Source organism: Mobula birostris, chromosome 8 (genome assembly GCF_030028105.1).
Source record: "Mobula birostris isolate sMobBir1 chromosome 8, sMobBir1.hap1, whole genome shotgun sequence".
In the NCBI taxonomy this organism is placed as follows: domain Eukaryota; kingdom Metazoa; phylum Chordata; class Chondrichthyes; order Myliobatiformes; family Myliobatidae; genus Mobula; species Mobula birostris.
Genome location: NC_092377.1, coordinates 132,839,484 through 132,856,419, shown reverse-complemented (window position 1 = coordinate 132,856,419; position 16,936 = coordinate 132,839,484).

Below are 16,936 nucleotides of genomic sequence, written 5' to 3'. Positions count from 1 at the left end.
ATTGCCCTTCCGTTCTTTCACTAACTGTTCTTCCACTTTAGTGCAGTGTCTTCTATGAGGTGTAGGGTCCATGTCAAGCTTTGGGTCAACACGTGCCTCCTGCACCCAAATTATGCTTCCTTGGTAGCCCCAAAATCCTTAATAAAAAACTCTGCCTCCAGGCACCAGTTGGGAGAACCTAATCTATTGATCATATCTACTCTGGTTTCCTTGATTCTGCTTGGTAGCAGAGACCTCTGCTTATTCATAAGCCTTTTGCAGTTCCTCCGTCATGTCAGATACATATTTAAGATATGTCTTCTGTGGCAAGTCTTCCCCCCAGTCCCAAAACAGAGGTCTATAGGCAATCATGCTTCGTGCCCGAACATCAAATAGTATGGCGAGTATCTGGTAGCTTCATTCCGTGTACAGTTGTAGCAGTGGACCAAATGCCCAATATGCTGAATCCATTTGTTCTCCTTGCTGATATCCAGGACTCCGAGCATGTATAGCAATGTCTGGTTGAACTCAGGCTGAGGAGCACCCTGAGAAATATAAGGCATGGTCTTTGATTCTCAACTCTAAACTTCAAACTTGTAATGCAAAAACCCATATATGAGCCTACTCTCAAAATCCTTTCCCTAATAGCTATGTATCCATTTTGCTGTGTGCATACGTCTATTGATGCTTCTGGACACATCTTCAGTGATGTTCCTGGAATCATCGGGTGTTTCGGGTCTTTCAACATCATACAACCTCCTCCAGGTGACCCAGCCGGGGCTGATCAGACCCCAGCTTGTGTCCAGATGGCTAGCTACTTATGACTCCATGGCTCTCCTCTTTTGAGCCACAGCCATCTTGAGGCCCTCTCTGCCGCATTGGTGGTACTGCGGATGGCTCTCCTCTTCCTCTCTCCCTCGATGCCCAAAATGCTGAAGGCTGTAACTAAAGAACGGGCTATGAATCCCCTACACAGCTTCCTATCAACCCCTCCCTTCGCCGTTGCCTCCAGAATTTGGTTAACATCTTCATCAAACTGCTTCCACAGTGAAGTCATGTTAGCTGCAGGCCATTTGATTCACTCCTGTTAGACTTCATGTTAGAGGGATTAGTTTGCAACACTTGGAGGTTCCGGGCACTATGGGGTGACTCCGGGTCTGGCCCCTAATAAACAAAGTATTTTTCCCCCATAACATTTTGGCCAAAGTGGGCAACCTCTGGTCCTTGGTAGGGAAGGCTTGAGTGCATCTGGTGTATTGATCAATAATAACCAAGACATTCATAGTGTTTTCTGGAATCCAGCTGTACGGAAATCCATACATACTAAATCAAGTGGCCCCACACTCTGTAAATAGGATAAGGGAGCGACCCTCGTAGGCAGCGTCTTTCTCCGAATACATGAAGTGCATAACTTACAGTACACTTTATGTCAAACGGTTCAGATATGGCCCAACTGTGGAGTGAGAGACACTGTGGCGGGTTGATAGTTCATGACTTTAATATGAACAGTGTTAAAGGGAAAAGAAAACAATAAACGGTAGGGCAAACAGGCTACACTCTCCAATAGAAAACGAAGCCTACAATGCAGCTGAAAAGAATGACTAAATATATAGGGTATCCGCTATTCTTCAGAGTCAGTTGACTCGACAATCCAATTTCTCAGGCAAGACCGAACGTAAACAGACAGTGAAGCATTGCTGTGCTGTGCCCAAGTGTCGACAAGCACCTTGACGAAGAAAATGGGGTTACATGTTATTACAATGAAATAATAATTAGCTGAAACGTGCATATTCACAAGTGCAATTGCCGTATCTACTGCGCTGCTGAATCCGTGGTTGTGCAGGGCCCCCCTCTCTAGGTGCAGCCTCTGAGGCACCACAGACCTGTGTCTGCTCGAAGTCCCGGATCAGCAACTTGTCTTAATGTCCTTCCCTGGGATCCAAGTACGTTCTTCTGAACTATACCCTTCCCAGTCCACAAGGTACCTTACCACATACCCGGCGATATGCCAGGAGGCACCGCACCATATAGACAAGGGACCCATCTACCAGGCTGGGAGGAGGAGGAAGTGGGGTGACTGGGGCCAGGGGAGAGGTAATAACCAGCTTGAGCTGGGAATCATGGAATACTCGGTGAATCTTCAGTGATGCTGGTAGCCGCAATCTATGGGACACCTTGTTGACAGCCTTTTCCACTACAAACGGTCCCACGTAGCGCGGTGCCAATTTGTGGTTCTCGACTTTCAGGGGAAGATCCCTTGATGCCAACCAGACCTCCTCTCCTGGCTTGAATGGCCTTACCTGTCGACGGAGTTGATCAACGTGCCGGGAATGTTGTTTCTGGGCATGCAGCAGAGAAGCCCTGGTTTGTCCCCAGGTGCACTTGCAGCGCTGGATCAGCTATTCAGCAACAGGAGCTCCTACGTCAATCTGCTGATCAGGGAACAGCAGGGGCGGGAATCCTTTCTGGCATTGAAAGGGAGACAAACTGGTGGAGGACGACTGGAGGTATTATGGGCGATCACTGCCCAAACCAGGTCGTGGGCTTGGAAGAGGCAAGGCAGCGCAGGGCTGTCTCCAACTCCTGGTTCACTCTCTGTCTGGCCGTTGGAATGGGGGTGGAAGCCAGATGACAGGCTGGCTGTGGCTCCTGCAAGAGAGCAGAAAGGCTTCCAAAAGCGGGAAGTGAATTGTGGTCCACGATCAGACACTAAGTCTTGAGGAAAACCATGGAGCCTGAATGCGTGTTGAACCATGAGTGTGGCAGCCGATGGAAGCTTGGGCAGGGAAAAAAACAGACAGCCTTGGAAAATCGATCCACAACGACCAAAACAGTGGTGTTTCCATTAGGAGGGGGAAGACCAGTGATGAAATCTACTGAGAGGTGGGACCAGGGGAGGTGGGACACAGGCAGTGGATATAAAAGTCCTGCAGGACGCTGGCATGATGTCTTGTTCTGAACACAGGTAGGACAGGCAGATACAAAGTCGTTGTCATCCTGGGACATAGATGGTCACCAAAATTGTCTCTTCATAAACTATTGGGTCTGTTGAATTCCTGGATGTCCCATCAGACAGGAGGAGTGACCCTATTTCAAAACTTTGGAACACACTGCAGCAGGGTCAAACAGCTTGTTTAAGGTCCCCCATCCGACTGGGTCTGACTGTTGGGCGGCCCTCCCCTCTGCCTCTATTCCCCAGATCACCGGAGCAGCGATACACGGGCAAGGAAGGATGTGCTCTGGATCAGCATTGTCCTCAGATCCGTCAGACTGCCAAGAGAGAGTGTCGTCCTTTGTATTCTTGCTGCCGGGTCGAGGATGAAATTGAACAGCATGAACAAGCGGTCCCACTCTGGCTTGACGAAGTTGAGTCTCTTAGCATCCTGAATATAGGGGAGCTTCTTGTGATCTGTCCAGACCAAGAATGGATGCTCTGCCCCCTCCATCCATTGTCGCCATTCCTTTAGCATCTCCTTAACAGCCAGAAGCTCCCGGTTCCCAACATCGTAATTCCTATTGGCCGGAGTCAAGTAATGGGAAAGAAAGGCACAAGGGTGCAGCCAGCTATCCACAGACGAGCACTGAGAGAGGACAGATCCAATGCCTACATCGGATGCATCCACCTCGACAATGAATTTCTGAGGTGGGTCTGGGTGTTGCGGTGGTGGGGCAGTGGTGAAACATCGCTTTAGCTCTGAAAATGCTTGGTCGGCATCGTCCATCCAATGGAATCCTGCCGAGGTCTTCTTGGTGAGTGCATTAATTGGAAACACGATCGAGTCAAATTCCGGATGAAGTGGCGATAAACCGCAAACCCCATGAAGTGCAGTACCTGTTTGACTGCAGACACCTTGGGCCACTCTGCAACTACCTGAACTTTACCAAGGTCCATTTGAACACAGGATAGATTAAGTATTTAGCCCAAACACAACACCTGGTCTTTATGGAGTTCACATTTTTCGGGCTTGGCTTACAAGTTATTTTGAAGCTGTCTGAGAACTCTCCAGACATGCTGGACGTGCTGCTGATGACAGTGGGAATAGATAAGAATGTCATCTAAATATACAAACACAAACCGGTTCAACATGTCCCTCAGTACATCATTAACTAAGGCCTGGAATACAGCGGGGGCGTTGGCCACACCAAAAGGCATCACCAGGTACTCATAGTGTCCATTAGAGGTGTTGAAAGCCATTTTCCATTCATTCCCTGTCTAATGCAAATCAGATTGTAAACATTGCACAGATCAATTTTGAAAAATATTGTTGCTCCCTGGAGGTGTTCAAATGCAGACACCAGCAAGAGAAGAGGGCAGCGGTTCTTCACAGTGATGTTGTTCAGGGGCTGATAATCGATGCAGCCACGGAGCTTGCCATTTTTCTTGCTCACAAAAAAGAAGCCCGCTCCTGCCAGCGAGGTTGACAGATAGATAAACCCCATGTCCAATGCCTGCTTGATGTATTTCTCCATGGCCACCGTTTCAGGATGAGAGAGGGAAAAGAGCCGGCCCCGGGGAGGATTAGTGCCAGGTAGGAGATCAATAGCACAGGTTGTGACACTTTAACCTCAGGCTTCATTCCTGGCCAGTAGACTGGAACAGGACTTGACTAGAGAGCTGGGACGTGACTGGATACAGACTAACTGCTGGGACATGAACACAGACTTGGGCTAGGACTTGACTAGGAATGCGGGACCTGGACGAGGAACTAGGAACTTGAAACCTGGACAAGGACTCCGAGTCAGAGACTGGACAGGGACCCGAAACCTGGGTCTTGAGTCGGCTCGGACCCTGGATCCAGGAGAGGACATGATGTGGCTACGAGACTGGACGTGGCTTGGGTTTCTCGAGGCGAGGACATGACGAGGCTTGGGTTCCTCGAGGCGAGGACATGACGAGGCTTGGGTTACTCGAGGTGAGGACATGACGAAGCTTGGGTTCCTCGAGGCGAGGACATGACGAGGCTTGGGTTACTCGAGGCGAGGACATGACGAGGCTTGGGTTCCTCAAAGCGAGGACATGACGAGGCTTGGGTTCCCCGAGGCAAGGTCATGACAAGGTTTGGGTTCCTTGAGGTGAGGACGTGACGACACTTGGGTTCCTCGAAGCGAGGACATGACGACACTTGGGTTTGGACTCCAAGCCAGAGACCGGACAAGGACCCAGAACCTGGGTCTTGAGTCGGTTCGGACCCTGGATCCAGGAGAGGACATGATGTGGCTACGAGACTGGACGTGGCTTGGGTTTCTCGAGATGAGGACATGACGAGGCTTGGGTTACTCGAGGCGAGGACATGACGAGGCTTGGGTTACTCGAGGCGAGGTCATGACGAGGCTTGGGTTACTCGAGGCGAGGTCATGACGAGGCTTGGGTTCCTCGAGGTGAGGTCATGACGAGGCTTGGGTTCCTTGAGGCGAGGTCATGACGAGGCTTGGGTTCCTTGAGGCGAGGACGTGACGACGCTTGGGTTCCTCGAAGCGAGGACATGATGACGCTTGGGTTTGGACTCCAAGCCAGAGACTGGACAAGGACCCAGAACCTGGGTCTTGACTCAGGGTCGGACTCTGGAAGACATGACGTGGTCTTGGGAGACAGGAACCTCGGAACACAAAGCTGGAAGCCTTTACTTGGTCTTGGGGAGGACAAGAACACAGAGCCTTGGTCTAGAGCACAGGAACATGGAGCCTAGGACTTGAGCGACAGGAACATGGAACACAGAGCCGGGACTCCTCCTTAGGAACAGGACGTAGGGCCGGGACTCATACACAGAATGCTGAACACGACGAGATGGTTCCCAACACTAGGTAGTGGCAACTGGCCGGACCTACTTAGCGAAGGTGTGGACACAGAGACAGATCCAACTCAACAATATACAGTTCCTTATCTTGACACGGCAAGGCTCCGGTCTCACTCAGTTGCAGGCAAGGCTTCAGAAGGAAGGGGAAGGGAAGCACACACTCCAGCCTCAGGGTAATGGCAAAGAAGGCCTGGCTTACCCAACGGAGGCAAGGACAGAAAGGGACACATCCAACCACAGGGTAACGGCAAAGACGGCCTGACTTACCCCACTGAGGCGAGGACGGGATACTGACGAGACGAACCAGTACCCACACTTGGACCCAAGGCCACTTATTATCCCAGCCCCAAGACGAGCATCAGGTGCCTATGATTAAGCCCAACTGAAACAAGGGACAGCTGAAAGACCCGGAGGCCGGAGTCCATGGACCGAACCGTGAACCGGAATGAGGACTTTATGGACCGGACCATGACAGACAGATCCTGGCTGACAAAAGTGACAGGTCTCAACCATGTGCCCCGATCCTGACATAGAACCCTCTGAGCTGGCATCTATATTCAGTACATACGGCAACTGGGGGCTTGCAAATGCCAACACAGGTGCTTTAGTCAGAAGCTTCTTCAGCAACTGGAAGGACACTTCACATTTTTCCATCCCAATTTGTTCCGAATGGTGGACTGGGTGTACCACATTTTTCCTCATTTCATCATCCGGCCTAGGACAAACTTGCACTTTCTCAAAAGCAGCTCTGAATGGGTAAGGTTGAATGGACTAAGTTTTCAGAAAACCCTCTCCAATTCTGTCCTTAGGGTCCCAGCAGCCTTCTCACAGTAGGAGTATTTTTTTCCACAAGCTTCACCCTTCTCAACTGGGTCTGGACAGACCAACACTAACAAATCAAGGGCCTCAGCTACTCCCACATCTGCCTCCAAAAACTCCAGCTTCAAAGACAACTAACCATCATACGGAAAGCCATCAGTACTAAGGCCCCAAGCCTTAGCGTCAAGATGGCGCAAAACTGCAACTTCTTTGATTGCATCTTCAGAAACAGCTCTATTTCCATATTTAATATCTATATTTTCCCCTTTCAGGGTTCTTTTGAAGACCCTGACCTGGAGTTACATGCTGACTTCGGCTCTTTGTGGGAATGGGACCCGCTCTCGGGATTATACGACATGCCAAGGGTGTGGCCTAATAGTTTGGCTCACCTTTGGAGGTCTAGGATCTCAGGGCTCTGGTGACGGGTAGATCAGTGTCCCGACAGACTGGTGTGTTGTGGGAGCCAGAAGATCTTTGGGCACAGAGCTCGGAAAAAGCGACGCAATGGACTTTTCATCGTAAACCAGCGAGTTGTTTGTTATGTCTCCCCTCTCGCTGTGAAACGGAGAACTCTCTTTTGTCTCATATTAGGGAGAGCGAGAACCTGTGGTATGTCAAATACCGGGTGAATGCGTAGTCTTTGGAGTTCTGCAAGTCTGTGTCTTTGCTGTTGCTTTTGTTGCACGTTTAAGTGCTTGGTGACTTGTGCCGATGCTTTTTTCTTGTCAGTGGGGAGAGAGGGATCGTGCTTGCTGCCACTTACGCATCTGGGGGGTACTTTAGGGTTCTAACATTTAACTGCCATTCATTCTTTGGGGCACTCCTCTGTTTTTGTGGATAGTTGCGAAGAAAAAGCATTTCAGGGTGCCTATCGTATACATTTATCTTACACTAAATGTACCTTTGAAGCTCTAGGGCATTGAGTGGCGTCAATAGTGAGTACATCAAATACCGGTTGTAAAAGGATCTGTACAGCAGAGTAATCTGGGAACCTGTGTCAAGTATGGCTCCAGAATAAATACTCTCAGTCCATATGGACACACTGGAGATTGGTCCCAGGAAGCCTCCAGGAATATGGTTTCACACCTTGATGTGTTCCTTGGTACATCGATTGGAATGTGTACTCTCCGAGATGCCGTACTGGGCATTCCCTTGCTGCGTCTCTCTGAAGTTGCCTGACTTCTTCTGTTTAAGTAACCATTGGTTCACCTTCTGAAGGTTTTCCTGTCCTTCACATTCTCGCTTGAAATGTCCATCCACACCACAGTTGTAACAGAAAATGCCAGTACTCCCCTGGTCAAGGGACGTTGCTCAGTAGCAGCCCTCTGCTTAGTTTGAACCATCGGTGGGTCTGTCTCCCGAGGGGTTTGTCATGCACCAGCTGACATCAAATGAAATACATCTGCTCTCATTTTTTTCAGGAAATCCTGCAAAACCCTTGCTTGTGTAGCATCAGGGGTTGCTTCAGCAGCAGAGGCTGTGCCCTGCTGAGTGAGGCCTCCCACTCCTCCATCGTTTTTTCCTCCTCCCTTACTTCTCTGATCAGCTCAACAAACAAGGAAGGGGGACATGTCCTATGAGATACCTGGGGGCTTAAAGCAATCACATCATGTGCACCTTTCAGCATTTGGTCCATCCTTAACTGATTCATATCAGCCGGTGGAATGTCCCCTTTATGGCACAAGCAAAGCAGCTGTCTCTCTAGCCAGAAAGTGTAGGCACAAAGTTTTCCCCTTTCTCCTGAAACATGCATCTCAACCTCATCATAAGCTCAGTTGGGCTGCCCGTCATGCCATAAACACCTTCTAATGCTTGCCTGTAGTCTGCAGAAGTGGCAACTGGGTTCTTTAGACTCTCTACCCGTTTCTGTCTTTTCATATTATCTGAGCACTGCCACTCATCAAACAACTGAGCTGTCTGCTCCGCCCAGGTCTCATATTCCTCCTCCCCCTCGGGGGTGGGCTTCACTCCAGAGAACATTCCCCACCCACTGAGGGACCCATTAGCACCTTCACATCAGCTGGCTCCTTTTCCTCTTTCCGCAGAACCGACAGCAACTTGTCTTTCAAGTCTCTGCCCTCAGCTGCGAGAAACGTGTCTTCAAATTCCTCACACTTGGCTACAGACCCCCTTCTCTAAAAGTATGGATGGCCCATGGCCCCGCCTCTCCAGGTGCCCCAAACATACCAGGCAGATGTACTCCCATCATGCTGGTGGGAGTTGTGTACAGGCCACCTAACAGTAGTAGTGAGGTTGGGGATGGTATTAAACAGGAAATTAGAAATGTGTGCAATAAAGGAACAGCAGTTATAATGGGTGACTTCAATCTACATATAGATTGGGTGAACCAAATTGGTAAGGGTGCTGAGGAAGAGGATTTCTTGGAATGTATGTGGGATAGTTTTTTGAACCAACATGTCAAGGAACCAACTAGTGCAGGCTATTCTAGACTGGGCATTGAGCAATGAGGAAGGGTTAATTAGCAATTTTGTCGTGAGAGGCCCCTTGAGTAAGAGTGACCATAATATGGTGGAATTCTTCATTAAGATGGAGAGTGACATAGTTAATTCAGAAACAAAGGTTCTGAACTTAAAGAAGGGTAACTTTGAAGGTATGAGACGTGAATTAGCTAAGACAGACTGGAAAATGACACTTAAAGGGTTGACGGTGGATATGAAATGGCAAGCATTTAAAGATCACATGGATGAACTACAACAATTGTTCATCCCAGTTTGGCAAAAGAATAAATCAAGGAAGACAGTGCACCCGTGGCTGACAAGGGAAATTCAGGATAGTATCAATTCCAAAGAAGAAGCATACAAATTAGCCAGAAAAAGTGGCTCACCTGAGGACTGGGAGAAATTCAGATTTCAGCAGAGGAGGACAAAGGGCTTAATTAGAAAGGGGAAAAAAGATTATGAGAGAAAACTGGCAGGGGAACATAAAAAGTGACTGTAAAAGCTTTAATAGATATGTGAACAGAAAAAGATTGGTTAAGACAAATGTAGGTCCCCTACAGACAGAAACAGATGAATTGATTATGGGGAGCAAGGACATGGCTGACCAATTGAATAACTACTTTGGTTCTGTCTTCACTAAGGAGGACATAAATAATCTTCCGGAAATAGTAGGGGACAGAGGGTCCAGTGAGATGGTAGAACTGAGCGAAATACATGTTAGTGGGGAAGTGGTGTTAGGTAAATTGAAGGGATTAAAGGCAGATAAATCCCCAGGGCCAGATGGTCTGCATCCCAGAGTGCTTAAGGAAGTAGCCCAAGAAATAGTGGATGCATTAGTGATAATTTTTCAAAACTCATTAGATTCTGGACTAGTTCCTGAGGATTGGAGGGTGGCTAATGTAACCCCACTTTTTAAAAAAGGAGGGAGAGAGAAACCAAGGAAATATAGACCAGTTAGCCTAACATCAGTGGTGGGGAAACTGCTAGAGTCAGTTATCAAAGATGTGATAACAGCGCATTTGGAAAGCAGTGAAATCATCGGACAAAGTCAGCATGGATTTGTGAAAGGAAAATCATGTCTGACAAATCTTATAGAATTTTTTGAAGATATAACTAGTAGAGTGGATAGGGGAGAACCAGTGGATGTGGTATATTTGGATTTTCAAAAGGCTTTTGACAAGGTCCCACACAGGAGATTAGTGTGCAAACTTAAAATACATGGTATTGGGGGTAAGGTATTGATGTGAATAGAGAATTGGTTGGCAGACAGGAAGCAAAGAGCGGGAATAAATGGGACCTTTTCAGAATGGCAGGCAGTGACTAGTGGGGTACCGCAAGGCTCAGTGCTGGGACTCCAGTTGTTTACAATATATATTAATGACTTGGATGAGGGAATTAAATGCAGTATCTCCAAGTTTGCGGATGACACGAAGCTGGGCGGCAGTGTTAGCTGTGAGGAGGATGCAGGGTGACTAGGATAGGTTAAGTGAGTGGGTAAATTCATGGCAGATGCAATTTATTGTGGATAAATGTGAGGTTATCCACTTTGGTGGCAAAAACAGGAAAACAGATTATTATCTGAATGGTTGCCGATTAGGAAAAGGGGAGGTGCAACGAGATCCGGGTATCATTAAACACCAGTCATTGAAAGTGGGCATGCAGGTACAGCAGGCGGTGAAAAAGGCGAATGGTATGCTGGCATTTATAGCAAGAGGATTCGAGTACATGAGCAGGGAGGTAGTACTTCAGTTGTACAAGGCCTTGGTGAGACCACACCTGGAGTATTGTGTGCAGTTTTGGTCCCCTAATCTGAGGAAAGACATCCTTGCCATAGAGGGAGTACAAAGAAGGTTCACCAGATTGATTCCTGGGATGGCAGGACTTTCATATGATGAAAGACAGGATGAACTGGGCTTATACTCATTGGAATTTGGAAGATTGAGGGGGGATCTTATTGAAACGTATAAAATCCTAAAGGGATTGGACAGGCTAGATGCAGGAAGATTGTTCCCGATGTTGGGGAAGTCCAGAACGAGGGGTCACAGTTTAAGGATAAAGGGGAAGCCTTTTAGGACCGAGATTAGGAAAAACTTCCTCACACAGAGACTGGTGAATCTGTGGAATTCTCTGCCACAGGAAGCAGTTGAGGCCAGTTCATTGGCTATATTTAAGAGGGAGTTAGATATGGCCCTTGTGGCTAAAGGGATCAGGAGGTATGGAGGGAAGGCTGGTACAGGGTTCTGAGTTGGATGATCAACCATGATCATACTGAATGGCGGTGCAGGCTCGAAGGGCCGAATGGCCTACTCCTGCACCTATTTTCTATGTTTCTATGCTAATCTGGACTAACACAATGTCCTCACCAGCCAATTGATCAGAATGCCATTCAGCGAAGGTAACTTTCCCTAATACTTTAACAGTGCTTAAAACCCTATTCAACAATATATCTGGGTATTAGTTGTGAAAAATCTCTTTGAATCACACTAAAGCTCAATTGCTGCGGCGTTCATAATCAGGTATCTAAATCTTTCCCAAACACGAGTTTAAACGCAGGCCTAAACATTCAAACCACTTAATCCATTTTTACAGCAAATACACAGAATTAGCAATTCAAATCCCACACAATGAAACCCCTTTTTACCAGGCGTCTCGAGAAACATGGCTAGTTAGCCCCTCGCTAACAAACCACTGGTCTCAGTGGTGAGGAAACCACCTTTCTCGAATTCCTTAAGTCTAAGTTTGGTATGACTCGGGTCCTACCAAACTGGGAAGTCAGGATGTTTCAACCACCCGTCCAGACGGTGTAAATTCTGCGCACTGGCAATTACCTGACGGCAAGAAGTAACAGATTGTACAATGCATGCAATTATAATGGAGGTGTATTTATAAATGTCAACGTAATCAAACAGTCATCAAAGAAGAAAGAAAAAAGAAATAAATAAAAGGGTCATTTACAATTAAAACAGTCAGATGTGTATAATTATGGAGCACAGATCTTCCAAAAGCAGGAGTGTGTCATTTTACTCAGGGCGCCAACTGATCACCAGTAGAACATTCCATCTTGAATTCTCAACCAGGCACTATCCAACTAAAGTGGTGCTGCTGGGTTTCACAGAGCCAGAAAACTAGATTCACTTCCGACCTCGGACCCTGTTTTTGTGGAGTTGGCACATCCTCCATGTGCCCATGTGGATTTCCTCTGGGTGCCCCGGGTTGCTTCAACACCGATGGTTGTGCAGTTTGTAGTTAACCGGCAGCTTAGGCTACTTTTTGACAGGGGCGAGTGTAGCCGAGGGTGAGGTGTTGAAGCATCCCCTGGTATTTAGGTGAGTGGTAGAAGTGCAGAAAGTTGATGGGAATATGACGGTGTATTTATAATATAAGATGAATGTAAGATTAGTGGAACTGTTTTTGTTGATGTTTGGTGTGCACTCAATAGGGCAAAGAAGCTGCTTCTGTTCTGTATTTCATTATAACACGAGTCAGCTGTAAGTTTTTTTAATTAATTAATTTACTTATGAATTTATTTAGGGTTACAGAGCAGAGAAGGCCCTTCCAGCCCCTCGAGCCATGCTACAAGGGCAAAGCCCAAGTCAACAAGGCCCAATCGTAGGACAATTTACAATGACCATACTGACTGATATGTCGTGGGACGAAACCAGAGCACCCAGAGAAAACCACAGCTGTCACGAGGAGGACGTTCAGACCCCTTACGGATGACGATAGGATTAAACTCTAAAACTCGAACAACAGCAGAAAGTGTAAACTGCAAGACAAATCTGAGCCTCCTAATGCTTCTCTTCCCTCTCTCCTTGTTCCATTGTGGCTATTCTCTCATTTCCTTCCTTCCATCGCCAGAAAGAAACAAGGACCTGAAAGAACCGACTTAAGTGGAGCTTCAAATCACTGCAAAGTATGGTGATGCGCTGCCACCCCATGGACAGGTATTGCATCTACAAGGGAGAAAATCAAAATTAATTCTCAGGAGATGCTGACACAAAGTGATGTTGGAAACCATTCAATACCTCCTGCATCCAGGCAAATTGCATCTAGTTCCTCCAGAGGACCTCGGATTTTCTTCACAAGCAGTACCATCCCCAACCATCATCCCAGGACTGAGAAGCTCCTGAAGTACTCCACAGGCAGCTCATCCAAACCAGAGGCTTGTCTCTCGATAGCTTGTGGAGGGCACCATACATTGTGTATTTCTGTATTTTTCCCCATTATGGGCAGAAGAGTTTCTGATATGTTCGGGAATGATCTTCCAAGTAAATTAATGTTACTGAAACGAATGCAAATGTGAAACAAAAATTTGAAACTAAGTAGTTTTTGATCATGAACATTACAATACTGTATGTCACTGGTCAACATCCACGAGAAAGAGTTTTCTCAAATTTGAAACAACCTCCAGTATCTATGATACCTCTAGATATCAGAGGTAGTTAAGTTAAAACATGTTGAGACATAAGCTTGCTCAAATATACATGAGAGGATCTCAGTGAGTCATCAGCAGCTATGGAAGTAAATGAACAACCACCATCTCCAATCAAGATTCCTCATGAGAACTCAACAAAAAATGTTAAAATGTTTAGGACTATCTTAAAGTGTTCTTAATGTGTCTTAATGTTTTAATATATTTGTCATGAAACAGTGATGTACAGATAATTATTAAGATAAAAACTGTAAGGCAAGACCAATCAAAATTTTGGAATGCACCTACCTTCTCTACACTCTGGATATCTTGAGGTTCTTATTGCATGTCATTTCATTTCCCCACCCCATCACCCATTCCCATTTCCACACTGACCTATCTGTTCTTTGCTTCTCCACTGCCACTGTGTAGCCAAAAACAAATTAGAAGTACAGAAGCTTGCATTCAGCTTGTGGAGACTACGTTCCACTCTTTGATAAACTGGCTATCCTGGCACTTCACTCAGCCCCGATGTTGGGTCTTCAGCCAAAATATCGACCATCCCTTTGCCTCCAATGATGCTGTGTGACTACTGACTTCTGCCAGTTGTTTATTTTTATAATATTTATCAACCATTTTAAATGAGTGAGAGAGACAAGTTCAACAGGCTCCTCTCTAAAGTAACACACAAAATGCTGGAGGAACTTAGCAGGTCCAGCAGCAACTACGGAAAAGAGTAAACAGTCAACGTTTTGGGCTGAGACCCTTCTTCAGGACTGAGAGGAAGGGGTGAGACGCTGAATTAAAAGTGGGCGAGGAGAAAGAAGCTAACTGGAAGGTGATAGGTGAAGCCAGATGGGTGAGAAAGGTCAGGGGCAGAAGAAAGAATCTGATAGGAGGGCAGAGTGGACAATAGTAGAAAGGGAAGGGGAGGGAACCCAGGGCAGGTGATAAGAAGTACATGGGGAATGGAGGAGAGGGGGACGATTTTCCATTCACCGGAAGGAGAAATCGATATTCATACCATCATGTTGGGGGGGTACCCAGACAGAATATAAGGTGTAGCCCCTCCACCCTGGATCGACTGGAAGGAACAGGGATGGGAATTGTAATTAAGATGTTTGGCTACCGGGAAGTCTTGCTGATGGCGGATAGTGAAGAGGTGTTCAACAAAGCAGTCCCTCAATTATTGATGGGTCTCACCAATGTTGAGGGTGCACCAGGCACAATAGATGACCCCAGCAGATTTGCAGTTGAAATATTGACTCACCTGAAGGATTGTTTGGGGCCCTGAATGCAGGAGAGGGAGGAGGTGTGTGGGCAGGTGTAGCACTTGGGTCACTTGCGTAGATAAATGCCTGGAAGGAGATTAGTGGGGAGAGACGAATGGTCAAGGGAATCACAGAGGGAATGACCCCTGCAGAAAGTGGAGGGTGGTGCAAAGGTAAAGATATGTTTGGTGGTGGCATTCCTTGGAGAAGGCAGAAGGTGTAGAGGATAGTATTTGATGTGGACATTGATGGGGTAGTAGGTAAGGACAAGCGGGACTCAACAGCGGAAAGGTGGGGTTAAGGGCACATGTATGTGAAATGGAGAAGATGTGATTATGGGCAGCATCAATAGTAGAGGGAGGGTAACTCCACACTTTGAAGAAAGAGGACATTTCAGATGTCCTGGAATGGAAAGTTGCATCCTACAAACAGATATTTTGGAGGTGAAGAAATTGAGAGAGGGGAACAGCATTTTTACAGAAGATATATTGGGAAGAGGTATAGTTGAGATAACTGCGAATCAGTAGGATTATAAAAGGTATCGGTTGATAGTTTATCTACAGAGACACAAACTCTGGAGAGAGGGGGAGGTGTCAGAGATGGCCGAAGTTGATTTATGGCAGGATGGAAGTTCGAGGCAAAAATGATGGAATTGACGAGCTCATCATGGGGGCATGAAGAAGCGCCAATGCAATCCTCACTAGAGTATCTCCACCATGCAGAGGTTGTTGGATCAGCTTCTGAACCAACTTGCACAACTTTATTCACAAAATGAACCCATTCTAGTTCCATTCACTAAATGGAACTTATTAGCATTAGACAGGAAATTGTTAAGGTTGATTGAAACAGGAAACATCCTCTCCCAATCAACCTTCACATATTCCTGTCCAATTCCACCAAAACTGGTGGACAGGACAGTGAAGGAAATGTTTGCCGTGCTTTCCTTCATCAGTCATAGGAGTCAGTTCTTTCAGCCCAACTCACCCATGTACAGTGTGTTGCCCCAGGGTGAAGTCCCATCTGCCTGTGTTTGTTACATATCCCTCTAAACCCTTTCTATTCATGTAATTAAATCAAGATGGATTTTAAATGTTGCTAATGAACTATTATTTCCGTTTGCTTATTCCAAATATGCACAGCCCTGTGCATGAAGAAGCTGTCCTGATGCCCCTTGTAGATCTCTCACCCGATCTTAAATTTATGTTCTCTTTAGAACACCTCCCAATAGAAAACAGGAGGCTCACTCTGCCAGACCCCTCATGTTCTTATGCCCCTATAAGATCCCCCTTAATCTTCCACATTGCAGGAACTAATATAGTAAACTATGCAGCTTCTCCCTATAACCCAGGCCCCACCTCCAATCCAGCTAACAGCCAAGTAAATCTTTTCTGTACTCCTTCTAGACTGATAACATCTTTCAGTTAACAGTGTGACCAAAACGGTTCACAATACTTTGTGCAACTTCACTGGCATCTTATATAAATGAACATCATTCCCATCTCTTGTACTCAATGCAATTTCTGTTGATGGCCAGTGTACCAAACACCCTCGTCACCATTCTATCTACTTATGACACACTTCCGGTGAACTATGGACATGAAATCCTCACCCCTTCTGTTCCGTAACACTCCGCACGGTTCTACCATTCACTGTTAGAAGCTTAATCCTGACTTGATCCTGGATTTGGCTGTTTCCCAGGCCAGCTGAGTGGCCGTCCCATTCTGACATGTCTATCCACGGCCTCCTCTACTGTAAAGATGAAGCCACACTCAGGTTGGAAGAACAACACCTTATATTCCGTCTGGGTAGCCTCCAACCTGATGGCATGAACATCGACTTCTCTAACTTCCGCTAAGGCCCCACCTCTCCCTCGTACCCCATCTGTTACTTATTTTTATGCACACATTCTTTCTCTCACTCTCCTTTTTCTCCCTCTGTCCCTCTGAATATACCTCTTGCCCATCCTTTGGGTCCCCCCCCCCTTGTCTTTCTTCCCGGACCTCCTGTCCCATGATCCTCTCGTATCCCCTTTTGCCTATCACCTGTCCAGCTCTTGGCTCCATCCCTCCCCCTCCTGTCTTCTCCTATCATTTTGGATCTCCGCCTCCCCCTCGCACTTTCAAATCCCTTACTCACTCTTCCTTCAGTTAGTCCTGACGAAGGGTCTCGGCCTGAAACGTCGACTGCACCTCTTCCTACAGA